This window comes from Protopterus annectens, chromosome 10.part0 (assembly GCF_019279795.1).
Source record: "Protopterus annectens isolate FY-2018-M chromosome 10.part0, PAN1.0, whole genome shotgun sequence".
NCBI classification, from domain to species: Eukaryota; Metazoa; Chordata; order Ceratodontiformes; family Protopteridae; genus Protopterus; species Protopterus annectens.
Window position 1 is genome coordinate 1,314,099,248 of NC_056744.1, and position 17,689 is coordinate 1,314,116,936.

The 17,689-nt window shown below is 48.6% G+C and overlaps 1 protein-coding gene across 2 annotated transcripts in view; it reads right to left on the reverse strand.

Moving 5' to 3' along the window:
- The window catches only part of LOC122813586 (pancreatic alpha-amylase-like), an 883,322-nt gene that overhangs the window by 161,914 nt on the left and 703,719 nt on the right, over positions 1-17,689 (reverse strand). The gene's annotated exons all lie outside the window — the stretch shown is intronic.

Below are 17,689 nucleotides of genomic sequence, written 5' to 3' on the forward strand. Positions count from 1 at the left end.
TACCATTATTTTCCTGTCAAACTTTTGACTAGAATACTTCTCCACTCATTATATAGAATGAGCCACGCAAAAATAAGCTCTCAGGACTCATCCTAGATAAAAGACCTTTACACTGTTTTATCCAACATTCAAGAGCTTTCATTGAAACTAGACAAAATAGACAATAAGCTTGACAACTTTAAAGAAAAGTGTTCAAAACAAATGGAGCAAATACAAGAGTATCTTAACAATCAGGAATCACAAATATCTGGGATTAAAGAAGCATTAAATGACATGGAAGGGAGATTAACTGAAGAAGAAAGTAACATGGAATATTTATTGAGACAGAATATAATACTTAAATAGACAACTTGGAAAACAGGTCTCGAAGAAACAATACTTGTATCTTTGGTTTGCCTGAGAAAAGAGAAGGAGGTAGTACGACAAACTTCTTAAAATCCTGGCTCCTTAAAATTCTTGATTTACCTGAAGCTATGTCATAATTGAGTAAGACAGTGCACATGTGTCTGGTTGTTCCACACTCTTTACTCAAGAGTAATTCACCTCTGAGATCTACTATTATATTTTTTTTTCTTCACAAGATAAAAAAATAATTCTAAAAACAGCCTGGACAAAATTTCCCATCAGGTTGGATGATAAAATAATAAATTTTGACAATGATTATTCTTCTACAATGATGACCAAGATGAAGACCTTTTTACGTTTGATAAAAGAATTAAAGAAAACACAGATTTTTCCAGCCAGACTTAAAATATTTCTATCAGATGAAATTAAAATCTATGAAAAGATGGATAATGCCATGTCATTTTTGAAAACAAATAATGACTTTTTATTTATATTCTAATAACTAGTTTAGTTTAAAAATCAGGTGAAAGCACTCCAAATGTACCAAGAAACCCAAAATGAGTGCAGCGAGCCAAAAACAGGAAACCCAAAGATTAGATCCACTCAGTTTATTGTCAATGCTTTGGTACTGTTGACAATAAACTGAGTGGATCTAATCTTTGGGTTTCCTGTTTTTGGCTCGCTGCACTCATTTTGGGTAGTTTAGTTTAAAGTATTATTTGGTCATTAACCTTAATGTTTCTTTTCTAGCAAGTTTATATTCAAAGGAGGCTTAGGTGAATTCTACATCAAGGTAATTACTTTTCACTTTATTCACTATCTTTCTTTCTCATTTTCTAACTTAATTAAAAGTATATTTAATAAAATTAGATATAAGCTAAAATACATATATTTAAATAGCTTTTGGTAATTAGTAAATAAGAATATGTTTACAATATCATTAATAAAAATCTTGCTTTGGTATTTAGAGGTACACAGGTCTCGTAAACTTGTACAAGTCTAATAAGTAGAACTTTATATTACATTTTTTTACTATTTACAGAAATGCTCTTACACTATTTATCATTGTCGAGTTATAAAACTAAAATTCATTATTAGTATAATGTATTTCTTTAAGGGGTGGGGAAGGAAACACAGGTTAGACAATAGCACTTTATTTGTACATTCATATTCCTAGTTTATATCTCTGATACCTAAGTTGCAATGCTTATGCTTAAGTTGTCTTTTCCATGGAGGTTGGTTGACTCAAAAGTGGTTGGAGGTAGGGGAACCTTGTACTGCTCATCATTGGGTCTAGTATGGTAAAGTTTCTGTTTCAGTTTTTTTCTTTTTTTCTTTTTTTTCTTTTTAATTTGGAATGAATGGTTTGTTTGGGATGCTTGTTGTTTAAGCAGTTGAACAGTCCCCGGGATTCATGAACCTTGCGCCAGGCGCCCGCATAGCGTTGGCGTTATAAAGCCAAATATGGCCACCGAGCGATTCAGGTATGAACCAATCCCACGTGCACTACCGGCATGCGACGGACCTGCGCCGCCCCCGGCATAGGTATGCTAAACACACTGTGTGCGGTATTGCACCATGAAAATGAAGGCAAATAGCGATCCACGAAGTGGCGCAGGCGTAGCGTAAAGGCACGGCAATGTAAACCAAGAAAAACGGTTTACATTTACCCAAACATGACCAAGGAGTAATGGAAGGCTGTCAACGTCAGGTATCATACAGGTGCAATATGCCAATGGCGAAAGGCACCGAGAATGTCCAAAGAAAACATGCACAAAATGTAAATAATGACATAAATGTTATGTACGCAGAAACCACAGCAGAACCCCCGGATATGTGCACAGAAGGTGCAAAACAATGAAATAATATGACAATGTCCTAAAAGAGCAGTATAATACACATCAGCTGCACAGCCACCACACACCATAGTATGTATGGAAAGCCTCAACCCCAGCGCAAGGGTTGTCAAGGAGTGGCGGCAGTGTTCGCGCCGTAACCATGTATTAGCAGTCAATGCCATGCAAATGAGGCAGATAATAGTGAATCGGCAAACCGCCGTGTAAGGATGGAGCAACGGCGAGCGGTAGTATACCGAGGAGTGGCCTACACGGAATACATGTCAATCGCAGAGGGGTGTGCCACTGTAGGAGGAAGCACATTGGAGGCCAGCAAACATGGGCTGTACAATGCACATCACAGCAGCAGGACCAGCGTGTGAGGAAATAGATGCGCTGAGAGTAAATAATGCACGCACAGATGCATGTGCACGAGGATGACTACGTTCCCCAACCCAGTCATGTGACGGCCTCCCCGTCAACAACCACGGATATAGGAAGGTAATGCGGAGAATATGAGGAAATGCGGAAGCAGTGTAATTGGAGCCATAATGAGCAATCAACACCAATCAATCCAGGAAGGGCAAACGGCGGCAGCTGACAACTCTGCATGCAGACTCCCGCAAAACGGGAAAGGGGAGGCATAGGAATGCAAAGATAGCAGGGGATGTAGTAGAAATGCAAAGAGCAAAGAACCGAAATAGCACAGCCAAGTACAGAGGTAGCATAATGGCGGCAGACAAAATGCATCATATGCCATGTGCCTGCAGGATGCACTGCAGGCAATAGTAGGTGCAACGTGCAGAAACAGTAATGTAAGATGCAAAGCTAAGCCAATGCAGGCAAGTGTAATGTAACACTAAAGGCAATAGCGTTGCAGTTGCAACGGTAAAACACGGAAGATAATCCACAGATACGGCTGCACAGACACACCCAATGACATCACCGGGTAGACAGCACAACAGTATAAAGTGTGAATGCACACAACACACAGTGCGATTTCCCAAACGCCGCACCGTAGGGTGTAAACACACGGGGAACTTTTAATATGTATATGTTGGGTGCCGCCGTGGCCGTGATGCATCGGTATGTGTCAGAGACAGACGGAGTTGCGAAGGAGGGTGCCGACAACTACCGTAGGCCTCATAGGAGAAGGAGAGTGTTCAGACCAAGGGTGACCTACCAGGGGCTGCAAGACCTGGAGATAGTAGAGCGCTACAGGGTGGACAGGGACACGTTACAGCAAATAGTGGAGCTGTGCCGGCCACGCCTGAGAACAAGAGACAACAGAAGGGAGCCCATCCCAGTGGACACAAAGGTATGTGTGAGCTTGCGAATACTGACTACAGGTACCTTTCAAAGGCCAACCGGGGATATAATGGGCATCTCACAGGCATCAGCATCCAGGGCACTACACCAGTTCCTGGATGCCATGTTACGACATGCCCATGAGTATATAAACTTCCCCAGATCTCAGGAGGAGTTGGCTAGCAATATGCGCCACTTCCACCGTGTGGCACAATACCCGGAGGTACTGGGTGCGATAGACTGTACGCACATAGAAATCAAGTCACCGCCCGGGGAGCAGGGTAGACGCTACATAAACCGCAAGGGATACCCCTCCATCAATTGCCAGGTCGTGTGCAATGCGCAGGGCATTATCATGGATGTGTGTGCTGGCAGCCCTGGAAGCTACCACGACTCCCATATCTGGCATGCCTCACAGCTGTATCAGGTATTCGCCAGGGGAGACATCACACAAGGTCACCTTGTGGGGGATGCTGGCTATGCACTGGAGCCGTGGATGATGACACCCATCAGAAATGCACACACACACATGCAAGAACGCCATAATGAGGCACACGCACAAACCAGAATAATCATAGAGCGTGTGTTTGGGATGTTGAAATCACGGTTCCGGTGCTTGGATACATCCGGTGGAGCCTTGCAGTACTCTCCAGGCACATGTGCCCACATATTCATAGTATGTTGTATGCTACACAATATGATTCTGCGGAAACAGCTGCTGCAGGGACATAATGGTGTAGGGCCACCAAGCCCGCCACAACTGCCAAGGCAAGCACAGGCACAGGGCGTTCAGCGCCATGAACACACTGTGCCAGCCCCAGTAGGTAGACGGAGGTGTACCCAATATGCCTATGCCTTGGCAAAGAGGGAACGTATAGCACATACTCTGACAGCGTAGGCCCCATGGACTGACACCTCCCTACCTGCACACACAGTGAAATGGACGCCACACAAACATGTCTGCCCGTAATGTGTACCGTACGGGCAGACGTATGTGTGACTCCAACATAGGCACCACCCAAACACTGCACACCCAATAGCCAGTGGAGCATGGAACGCCAACACCTCAACCGCACGCCGGTCCTACAGCAGACGGCGTAGCCGTATGCTGCAACTTTCGGCGCAAGTTGACCACATATGTACTTATGTGCATACACAGATACGGAGATAGATATCATCACACACGTAGAAATATATGTACACATACACAGATATAAGGTACAACAGGTAAATATGGAATCACAGGGATGCAAGTTAACAGAGAAGTAAGACGAGAAATCTCCACATAGTAAACATAGTGAACGACAACCCGATCATCCGGGAGGGTGGGCAGAGCAGGGAACGCCAGCCATGGAAATGTCAACCTGCATCAATGCATATCCGCGGGTCGGGATGATCGCCAGGCCACGGTACAGTAACGGGATATGTGCGTGTCATATTCATAGGATATGGATGCGGAGGTACACACCGCTGCCGGCGATGCGGTCAACGTAGGTACTGTGTGCAACCGTCGGTGCGAAAGCGGTAATCATACCTCTCAAGTGTACGTCATTATGAGGAACGTACCTCATTTGGGGTCTAAAACAGTTCATGTTCCTCGAAGTTCCTCAAAGTTCCACATTGAAATAGTCTGTCACACATTCATTGTTAGGAATTTATTTAAATGAAATCCTGGTAAATAGAAATTAATCATATTAATTCATTAAAGGTTCTTCTTTATAAGTAAATCAGCATATTTTAACCATCCTATGACCTTCTTAGATGAAGTTGTTAGTAAGCTATTAGTATGTGTTCCACATTTTGCCCATTTATTCCACATTATGAAGGTGTGCGTTCCTCATTTTGGAAATGGAAGGTTGAGAGCTATGGCGGCAATATGTGTATGTGTGAGGTGAGGTTGTCGTGTGTTCCGCTGTGTGTGTGTAATGTGTGTGCCACTGTAAAATGTGTATGTAGGTGACATGTCACAGGCGGAGAGGAATAACATGCGTAGGCATACAGTACAGGAACCATAGGCGTATGTACAGCAGTACCCACAAAGTAGTAGTGACAGCTCCTCAGTGGCTAGGCGCGTGGCGACGTAAAACGATGCAAAGCGGAAATGTCCCAGAATGTACCACAGGACCATAGCCAACAGGAGATGCAAAGGACGCATGTACAAACCATGACCGTAAGTATGGCGGCCATATGGTAGACTCAACACGATACGTCAGCAACGTTACACAGCATCAGGCATGTATGGCGAAAATACACATGTGCTATCCCGGCACCGATCGTGGCCACCTACCGTCCCGTAAATACCGCTGTGTGTTCCACGACTGTTAAGTAAGCAAGCGCCACACGAATAGGAGGCAACCGGTAGCATACAGGCCGTCCCAAGTACAGGACCACAATCACCGTAACTATCAGTGACAAAATGCCAATGGATAGTAGGCACGTACGAACAACCGCAGATATATAACCGATGTGAAGGAGGAATACGTGCAGGAAGCACACATGCAGGCGATACCGACACCACACGACATCAACAAAACAAACAGTCCCAGAACAACAGACAGGTAACCTGCAGCTCCCCAAGCAGGGATGGAGCACACACACAAGCATATCGTATGTATAAATGCAAGACCCACACACCGCACCGTCACCCACATCCGCAGATATACCCCATCGCACATATCAAAGGGATACCAGCCAAACCGTAGCAAAACATACAGGCAGTCAATGACAGCGGCATACCCGCAACAAGCCGCTGGGAAACACTAGCAGCAGCTGATGCATCCCTGCATCCGTTGTGTACAGGAATATAACAGCTATGTTACACATCTGAATGCACAACGCCATCGACAGACGCCGCCAGGACACGGACACCCACATGTCGAACAAAATACCATACCCAACACACACAATCCACGGCTAACACCACAGCGAAATGTACCTGACACCACACATAGCGGATGCAGTCACACAAACATGATACAATACATACCATCTCCACTAAGGTATTGCAAATAACCAACGCCCACACGAGGAATGAACCATGGCCTAGTTCCGACGCGAAACGTACGAATGGAGGAGGAGCACCGGTGATATGCACATAAGTACACACCGAGGAACAGCTATTGGCGTGATGAACCCACATGCCTCAGGTAACGACGAATATAAGGAAGACTCCCTGGATATTCAAACCGTATGTTCATACCGAACAAATAGTGAAGACAAAACAAGGAGTATCAAGCAAGTAGTGACGAATACAGAACCAAAGGCCAGAAAGGTATGTCGAACCCACAAGATGTACTGGTGTGTAACGCATGATACGTATGACGAATCTGCACTGTATGTGAATGGTGTGTGTAAGTAAAGATACCTGTCCATCAGGCAGAGAGTGGTGAAAGGTGGTTATGTAATGCTAAGCCGCGGAGCATACCAACAACTGTGGACAACGTGTGCACAGCAGTGGGACAACATGTACACAGCCGGGATAACCCAAGGTCCGCCATAGGGATTTCAAACACAGAACAATGCCACCACCCACGCTGATGCTGGCAGTGGATATCCAACAATGAAGTGCCACAGCAGGGGATAGGACATGTATGTATAGTGTCACAGCACACATGTGTATGGGCATATACCGATGTCATACGGAATGTGCACACGACGTGCACGTATGCCTCGCAGTAGGGGTGACTATGTCAATTATGTGTAATGCAAAGCTGTCATGATGGATATGTTCAGAAATCATATACAGTATCACAGGCATAGCATGCATGATGGAGGGATGGCCTAATGTTATGTACATAAACAGGATATGTATGGCCTGCACATATGGGACAGAGTAGTAGCAGAATAGGTACCCGAAATGGAGGGAACAGCAAGTAACCGTGTCCAAACGTTCTGTAGCAGGTGCAATGTGTGCAACAATGATGTCCGGCAGGGCCGTGTGTAAACACATGTGCAATGTACACAGTAGTGTCACCCCCCCCCACGGTAGTGTCCACTGAACAGCAGAGGTGGATGTCAACTGTATGTCTATACAGTACTTCCGCTGTGGTGGTACCATGGGTCTGTGTCACCCTACCAGCAAGGGAGCTATCACATGACCAGTGACACAGTGTGTCCCTGTGGGATGTGCACAGGACCTATGTCCCACAGCACGGTGTGTGTCCAGTCTGCGGAGGTCACACAGACACCCAGGCTGAGCAATGTGGCATGTGTGCACACATGCAGGAGTGCTCCATTCACCCTGCCCACTGCAAACGCCATGTAGGAGTACTACATGCATCAGTAATGTGGAGAACATGGCCCATGGCAGAGTAGATGACACCCCTGTGTTAGTGGTATGCAGGTGAGTACAGATGTGTTTCACGGCTGTCATTTGCATATGTAAACTGTCTGAGCCGGGTAGACATCACGGCATGACTATACTGTGACATGTAAAGTTGTATCCATTGTGTAAGGTACACCACACATGTGTTATTGTAACACTGCCTGCATGTACATGTGTGTATGGCACAGGTACAAGTGCACCCAATGTATCAGCTAGACATACAGTCCAGAAATGTGTGGTCTTGCACATGTGTACCCACGCCATAGTGGAATATGGCAACCACAGCACCATGTGGGGCATGTGTGTGTACAGCAACCATGTACAATGTGATATGCATGTATAGGGACAGTATCCATGTGATACACAGTGCATGACTGTCACTATGCAAAGGTGATGTGTATGCACTATGTGTGATGTAACTGATGCAATGACATCTACATGATATATCTGCCACACTGACACCTGTATGGTTGTTAGCAGTATGAGTAGGTTGAGCTAGAATGCTGCCAGGTATGTAGATGTGGTATATGTAGGCATGGACAGTACTCTGTGACAGCATGTAGTGTATGTAAGCAAATAGTGAGCATGAGGGGCCACATGACTGAGGACTGTGCAATGTCACATGTACCTAACATGTTGTAGTTAGCATGATATGCCTGCACCACTGTGTGACCTGTACAGGAGTCACATGGCGTAACATCCTGAGACATAGGGTACGATGTGATGCTGGATGCGGACATTGGCAATACCATAATGTGGAACGGCGCTGAAGGGCAAAGAGCGGATAATGTCTGATTTGTCACCCTCTGTACCACACCAACCACCCATGCAATGGTATGACAGGTGGCCAGCATGTGGATGTGGTGTGCTGTGGCACACAGAAGCCCAACAAGGGTGCCAGTAAAGGCATGGAGGTCGTCAATGAGTGTGTGGAGCATGTATGTGAGGATGTGGCCCAGTGCCATACTGAATGGCCCAGTCATGGGTGTACAAATGCAGCCCCATACATGCAATGCAGTACCACCCATGTGTAGTGTGATAGATGTGGTAGTGTGGTGGTCAGGGTACACAACGTCCATGAACGGGCTAGCAGTCAATGCAGTGTGCTGCTGCAGAGACATATAACAGCCAGGTTGGCGGGATACAACAACTACGGAGATCGGAGGTGACATTGGGGCCGTGTCCTAGGACATAACGTGTGCATGGCAGTACCATGTATGTGTCCACAGGGTTAATACAATGTCCAGCCATGGATTGGAACCCTGTAGTGAGTGAGAGTGTGTATTGTCGGTAGGTAACCCATTGGCAGGCACGATGCCAGCAACATCTGTGTTGGCAATGCCTGCATGAGTGTTGTATGCTGCATTGAATGTGGATGTAGCCAAACAGCAGAGACATACCACCACACTGCGTGAGGGCCCACACTGCAATGTATGGCAGTCATGTGTAGGTAGCTAGCTGTGGAGTATGTGATGCACCATGAGGACCCACCATGACTGTCAAGTGATGCACCACACACATGTGAACATAACTACCATGCAACAGCCTGCACATGTGCCCATACAGCACATGTGCATGGAACAGGAATACCACTGTGGAGTCTGTGAAAAGGCCAGTACCACCATGTCTCTGTGTGGAATAGCATGGTCCCTACCAGTGCGTAAATGTAGCGGAAGTGCACTGTGATATGTGTTGGCATAGTCACGTATACTGTCCATCGTACGGGGTGCCATGCCATCAACTACCTCTGTCAGTGGATGTTGGTAGTACCGGCTGTAGAGCGTATGTACTATGCATGCTGCGATGGTCGTGTGTCTAGGGCGTGGCTAGCAGGGCTGAGAAGCATGGATGTTCAGCAAACAGAGGGGGGATGTCTGTAGGTATAGCACACAGACACATGGAGGTATGGTGCATGCCGAGGGTAGTGTAGGTATGGTATGTGTCGTGTAATGTGTCACCCAGCTATGCGTACTGCATGGCCAAGCATGTGTGGGTACATGGGAGTCCATACTAGGGAAGTGCGTGTTGCTGTCAGTACATGGCAGTAGCAACTGTCCCAGGTGCAATGTACAGTATGTCAACACGGCCAGCATGTAACCTGTGGTGTACAGTGTATTCACCGTTGCGTGTCACAATGTGTGTAGCGTTCACGAACATGGGTATCTGAACATGGATTACCTATGATGCAATGTGTCTCGGGAATATACAGTATGTGTGTAAATCACTGTGTGGTGTGGGAACCACCCACCCGTGTGTGTTGCAGTCCAGGTATGTGCCTGGGAGGTATGATCTGTGTACAATCTGGACTCGCAGGTGTGCTGTGTAGGGCATGGAGGCAGGTCCCAGGCACTGCAGATAAATGACATGCGTGCCGTACTGTGTGTGCAGTGCTTGTGTACAGCACAGTGGAGGGTGTAAGCATTGTCACACATCACTGCATGCTGTGCCTGCCTCTGACAGCCCTGCCAGAGACAGACATGTGACACTGCTGCACAGGCAGCATAGCATGTGAAGATGTACATGTGGGCTGCACACCTTAGGCAGATGTCTGCAGGTCATGTGTGCCACGGTAGTGTGGTTGAACACGACTGTCAGACTGGACAAACACCACATGCCTGCATAAGTACAGTATGACCATAGTCAACAGTCCCAGTGACAGAGTAGGCCAATGTACAGTATCCCTGTGTGCAGACCACTGGCTACTGGACACCTGGCTAGACACACACCCGGAGGGTTAATTCACCATTGAGCCATCACATGTCCCAGTCCATGTGGCCCGTACAATGTCATCACAGGGTGGTCACAATAGCAGGTGGCAAGGCAGACACGGTGTACCAGGTGATGTGTCATGCGTGCATATGTTGAGTAGCACAGCCGTTCACATGTCCGCAACATACTGGTGCACGATGTATACTGTTACATGATGTGTGGCACTGCACTGTCACCTACTACAGGGCCATCTGACACAGGTGCGTTGTGACAGGTGTAACCCATGTTTGCACAGGATACACACTGCTGTTGTAGGCAGCCATGCTGGTGGCTACCAGTGGTACATGCAGTGGTCATACAGCCATACTGCACACAGTGTTCATGCAGGAATGTCCATTGTCGTGGACGATGTGCTGCTATGTGAAGGTAGGTGTGTGTTGTGAATGTTACACATCCAGATGACACAATCTGGCACAGTCATGGTTGTCAACACCATTACACACATCCACAGCAGTCAGAACCCAGTCCTGACAATGTGTGTCAGTCACCCTCGTACTGTGTGACATATGTGCACATGGCAGAACACCTCCCACTGTCATCTAAGATGGCTACATGATGTCCGGAATGTGCTGTGGAAATGTACAATGCTGGTAGCCCAATGAAGTACCTGGAATCACACACAGTATGCTATGGCAGCCATGTAAACCATGCACAAAAATGACCGCCCAACAGACACAAACAATGCGTTGACACGTGGAACATGTGCACATGACAACCCCCAATGAGGTATGTTGCACATATTGATGTACAATTGTCATCTATGGCCATAGCATGGATGCAGAGGCGCTTTACCCCACAGGTAGTACCACGTGATGTAGGTAGGGGGGCATTGCTCATGTACATGTGACAGTAGCTGTACAGCCACATGTCCTGCATAGCCGTCATGTAGGGGTAGCTGTGGCATGTGACCGCTGGACATGCCCGTAATTGACCATGTCCCACAGGAGATGTGTTATGTGTGTACCACATGTGATGTGCCGACAACAAGCTGTGACGTGTACGGCTGCCGGTGTACCTGTGTGACATTGTCTGTGATGGGTGCAAAGGCATACAGTATCGTATTGCATGCCCACAAGCCCCACATAGGTGCATAGCCTGAACATACAATACAAGGAGGGTGTGGGATGATAGCAACCCACAGGAGGAGATGGGCACGGATGGCAGACAACCACATGTGCGTGTACGGTGTTCACGCCCACGACACATGAGCATCTGAGAGGCTAAGCGTTACAGCTGTACAGGGTTGCATGCATATATGTTCAGCAACATCCCTGTGTGTCCCACCACTGGCCCGTGGACCGATGGACACCAACCAAATGTGCAGATATGATATGTGCACAGCACATCACAGATGCCTTCTGTACAACAGGCTTACCGTGTAGACATGTGCACAGTAGGTCTGCGCCAGCTGCAGTCAAACACGTTATGTGCCGAACCACACCAATAGTCCAGGCCATGCCACAGATGGACGTGCATGCATCTGTGTATGTATGGCTGTGAATGTCTTCAGCATAGCAGTATAGCTGTGTCACCGTTGTGAACAACAATATGAATGGGTTGTATGTGTGAGGGGTGCGTCATACGTGTATGGTCAGATCGACGATACCATCAGTGACCCTGCTATGTGAACATCCCTGTCCCCATACATGGATACCTATGCTGTGCCCAACACCACATTCACAGAGGGAGGGATGGCGGTGTGTAGTGCAGCAGCAGACATGGGGGTGGCAGCAAGCACTGGATGTACACATATGTGGTACCCACATCAGTGCAGGCAACCATCCATGTGCACGGGATAGCGGTGTGTGTCCACATACAGCACTGTGTTGATCAATATCCCAGCACATAGCACCTGCCAGGGTTACAGTGTATGCATGGATGTGTGATACCTGCATGCACCTGACACACCCTCAGCAAGCAGCGTGCAGCATACCTCGCTTGAGGCCAGTGTCCACACCATAGTGATAGACATGTTGAATGTCCATATACACATAGCAATGACATATGGAATGGACAGCCACCCTGCCAATATCGTCAACCACCAGGTAGATCACAACCCAGTACCATGTATGTGGCATACCCTGCCATACCATGCAGCCCTGCCCAGAGAGGCTGCATGAGCTATCACAGTCCTACATGGTGCAATGGACAAAAGGCACTCTCACTATCAACCATACACAGCAGTAATGTGGCGGTGATGCACCCTGTGGTGTTACAGGTGCTGTGTGTTGCTCTGGACAATGTGTGTGTGTACATGCTATGCATGGCCTTTCCTGCTAATGTGTCATGGTTACACATTGCCCTATGTCTATCACATGTTCAACACAGGTGAGCTGTGGCAAGTTGTCCAACACCCGTACAGTGCTGTGTGGATGTACATGGCACAACACATGCATGTGCAGGTGTCCATGTGTATGTGTACAGTGCCACTGCTGACGTTCACAATGGCTACAGACGTGATGTTTACTGACATATACACAGCGTCCAGGTGAACAGTAGCACCGACATCACATGGGGACCTATGCCAAGTGATATGGACACAGGTGCTGCAAGGTGCACATGTCCACAGCAGGCTAACATCTACATGGTGCGTGTACAGTGTGATGGGGTGGCACACAGATATGATGTGACACCCACTGCTCAATGGTGTGAAGCCAACACATCGGCTGTGTCACTGCCACGATGCCTTTCACAGATTACTGTGCAGATGTTGTACATGTCATAGCAATGTATTTCCAACAGTATGCCAGCACAGCAGTGTAACTTTGACCTGCCACCATCATTATGTTTTACAGATAATGCCACGTTCCCGGCTTCCCGCATTCATCCGTCAGGAGGATGAGGTGATTATACCATACCTCCATACAAATCACGACATCCTATTCAGTCATGCGCCACAGCAGGCACAGGAACGAGAGGAGATGTGGCAGGAGATGTGCAGGAGGGTGAACAGCCTGGGCGGATACAACCGCAGTTACCAGCAGATCCGCAGGCACTGCACAGACCTGATCCGGCATGCAAGACAGCGTGCCACTGCAATCGCCAGACAACAACGTGGGACAGGTGGTGGGCCACCAACCCAGCCCCCACTCACAGCCACGGAGGAGCTCCTGGCCAGTCTGGGTACACCCACGGAACAACACGCAGAAACTCTTGCGTCCATCGTGGAGGTGGGTGTCTCGCAAACTATGAGGTCGGAGCTGCCTGGTAAGTCAGTGTTGCATGTTTGTATGATAAGCGACGTGGGAGTGGGTGTCATAGTACAACACATAATATAGCAACACATGCCAGCTATATGGCCACACAAGATGCATACTACAGTATGCTATGTTGTGTTACCAGACATGTGCATAGCACATGCGAACTCACAGATGCATGATGTGACATGCACAGTGCTGACTGTGGCGATAGTAATGGATAATGTGTATACCTTTGTGTCATCCCTTTACAGATACGTCTGGCGTGTCGCAAAGACAAGGGTCTGTCGCAGGTAAGTCTGTTGCTAGTCAAAGGCATGATACGGTGTATTGATATTCCCCATGTGTCCAGGCATGACATGCACACCTGTGTGTGCCCCAGTCACGGTATACAGGTTGCACCACCCGACACACACACCACCCATGTACAGTAGATACAACCGTTAGAGTGGCATGACACCACACAACCTATTGGTGTGTTACGTGCAGTCAGCTATGCATACAATGGTGTCGGTGTTCCACAATGGCTGCATGTGTAGTATGCATTGGTATGCCTCTGCAGTATGCACACAGTACCACATAGTGAGCTGTGATCTGGCCAGAGCACAGGTGTTACCAATGTGACCTATGCCCCTGCATCGGGTGCACACGTTGTGACATGGCACATACCATGTCCCATGGATGGGAGATCGCAAGTATACCCCAGGGATTACCTCAGTGTCACTGCTCGACAGAGGCACAGCAAAATAATGGGCATAGTTCCCCAAACCTAAGGGGTGGCGTAAGCCAAAAACCTGAGACTAGCATAAATGCCCTCGGGCAGATAGCCTAGTATGAACCTATGAACCTATGAACCTATGAACCTATGCACGTGGATGTCTGTCTGCAACATTTTCACACCATGACATGACCTATGCACGACATGGCAGACATCCACACTGTCTGCATATCCGTAGGGAATGTGACACCTTAGACTAGTATGGTTGTATGTGACATGGGCCACCACAGGGCCGTGTGCACGATGTCCACCACACACAATTGTCAATGACCCAGACAGACAAGGCCATGGCCGATACCTACAGGCATGTTGCCACACAGTACATCCACAGTGGGTATTCACTGTTGCACCCTGTACACACATAGTGGCCTCATCACTGTAGTGGACCCCCTGGACATCCGATGTGATACACCAGTGACATGGAATGCCTGTCCACAGCTACTACAGGTGCCACCAATGTCCACCATATATGTGCTGCTGAGCAGCTGAACTGACTTTCAGACATGGCAATGTAATGCGTCCAGGTCACGCATCACACAGAAACATACCTGTGTCCTGCTACTGTGCAGTGGCACAGTGCCTGCACTCCATACTGTACAGCTATGTATACAGCTCACACCAACCGCACCTGCACAGACATCCCTGTTACCCATACATTGTATCTGTAGACTGTACACATAACACTGCACTGTGACAGCTGTTGTGATGTGGTGCAAGTGGTGGGACACCATTGTCACATGTCCACATGATACCGCACATGTTTGCAGTGTACATGACAGTGTCGGCAGCCATGTGTACTGTCAACTCGCCCGTGGCCACACGGTGTATCACGGTGATGCATGCAAACTACCATGAATGTGTGAACTGCATGCCTACTAAAAGACACCTGCCTGTTGTAGTGTACCCACCAGGGCAGTGTGCATACTGCCACTATGAATGTCTGGTCTGCATTCACTGGTCTGTGCTGTGGGAATGCTGCTTGCCACCTGCAATATCACATGCATGGTGTGTGTGTGTGTGTGTGTGTGTGTGCATGTCTGTATTGTAACGGACGGTATGTCTTTGTATTGACAGGTGCTGTAGGTGAGTTCCCCTCCTGCGGTCCATCTGAGGCTAGTGTCCACACAGATACTAGTGGTGATGACCATGTGCATGAGGCACAGGCAGGGTCATCACAGGCAGACACTGTGCCATTGGAGAACATCACACTTACGTCCCATTCATCCCTGCACACGGTTCAGATGCCGACACATACCCCAACACCATTGCCCATGGATGACGGTCAGTCAGCGTCTGTTGGCACCGAACAGGAATGTGTGGTGGCTGCAGAAGGTGTGGCTACACACGATGTTGCCAGTGCAATGACTGGTGCAGTGCCACACAGGCATGTGGCAGGTGCTGCTCGTAGGGGGAGCACCGCTAGACATACACCTGCCGTACAGGGTGCAGCAGCTGGTATAACCAGCAGACTGTAATGGCGGCACAGGCATGTGCTGAACGGCAGAACCAGAAAGGGCAGAGGCTGCAGAGGTCTGCAATCCGTTCCTTGAATGACAACATCCAGTCATTGGCGAATGCCCAACAGCATCTTGCCGATGTTCTGGATAGGAGATTGGGTGAGATGGCTGGGATCCTCAACCGAGGCATGGCCATCCGTGAGCGTGAGCTGTCTGTGCTGGAACACATGGTAGGGGTGAGGCATAGGGCACGTGGGTGTGGTCCAGTAACACCAACAGGTGCAGGTCAGCGTGTGCGTGCCACCTCCCATGCCCACCCACACAGTGCTGGTAGCAGCAGCAGTGCAGCTGCTACTACACCAACCACACCAGGACACAGCAGGCCACGTGGACGTGGCCCTGGATGGCCCCGGCGTGGGCACGTTTCCAGCGGTCATGTGTCATCGGAGAGTGGACAGTCTGTACCTCCACCCGGTAGTGCCCGTGCGACCCCAGGCAGGCGCGGGTCACGTCGCCGCAGGCGGACACAGTGAGCCGTAACACCTGCACTGTACAGTCTGGGGCTGTCAAGCATACCCCGTGTAGGCATCACAGATGACTGAACCGTGTACACACAAACCCACACACAGCAAACACAACTGTAGGGCTCCACCACATCCACATGCAATCTACACAGTCATGCCCAGTCAATGCACAGGCCCTTACACACACACATGATGTCATCCATTGGTACAGCCCATGCCTGTGGCACACATATCACCCTGTGCATATGATGAAGTCTCTGCCGCAGAACTGTGAGCTATACCATCGGTGCACGGTTATGCAAACATATTCTGATGCACAGGGTGGACAAGATAGTGAGAGGTGTATGTGATACCTGTGTCCGCATAGTACGTGATGTGTATGTTGTGGTGTGTGTGTATGGCTGGTGACAGGTGTGTATGTGATGTGGGTTGTGCACTGACATCATGCAGCAGACATACCACGTAGGGCAGGTGCAGCATTCATTGATCTGTGTACACAGTATGCGTGGTGGTTACATGTGTAGCACCATGTTGGTTCAGTTAACCATATGACAATGATGGTGTACTTGCATGTGCCTACTGGGAGCACTGTTATTAGTTCCCCACATGTAGTCGTGGGGTACCCACAGACATGTCTGGCAACATCAGCATAGTACAGGTACCCGCAACCGGCATGGACCCCTACATAGGTACATAGGCACACATGTACATACCAGGCTATGTGCCCTACGACATGTGTAGGCCTAGCATGACTGTGTGTGGCTGCTAACACCCCTTAGGATGGGGATGCCACATGCATCAGTCCCCAGTCCCTCGTCCAGCACTGACACACGGATGATGCCTGGCGCATAACTATGTTCACACATCCACACATCATGATTACTCCTGGACGAAGGCAGTCAGGGCCTTTCCTTAACATGGGCTGGCACTCCTCTCCATGTCGTAGGGAGTCTCTGGCAGTTGACCCTGTTCCCCCAGCACGTCCCACTCATCTTTGTGGTGAGGTGTCTGACAGTCGCTTCTGTGCCCGTGTTTGCCTGGAGCCTAGGAGGTGGAATATGCCCATGTCACCCAGGTCGGACATGGCCGTGTATGCCAGGCACAGATCACCACAGAGCAGATGTGCTGGGAAGGTATACAGCTGGAGTCCCC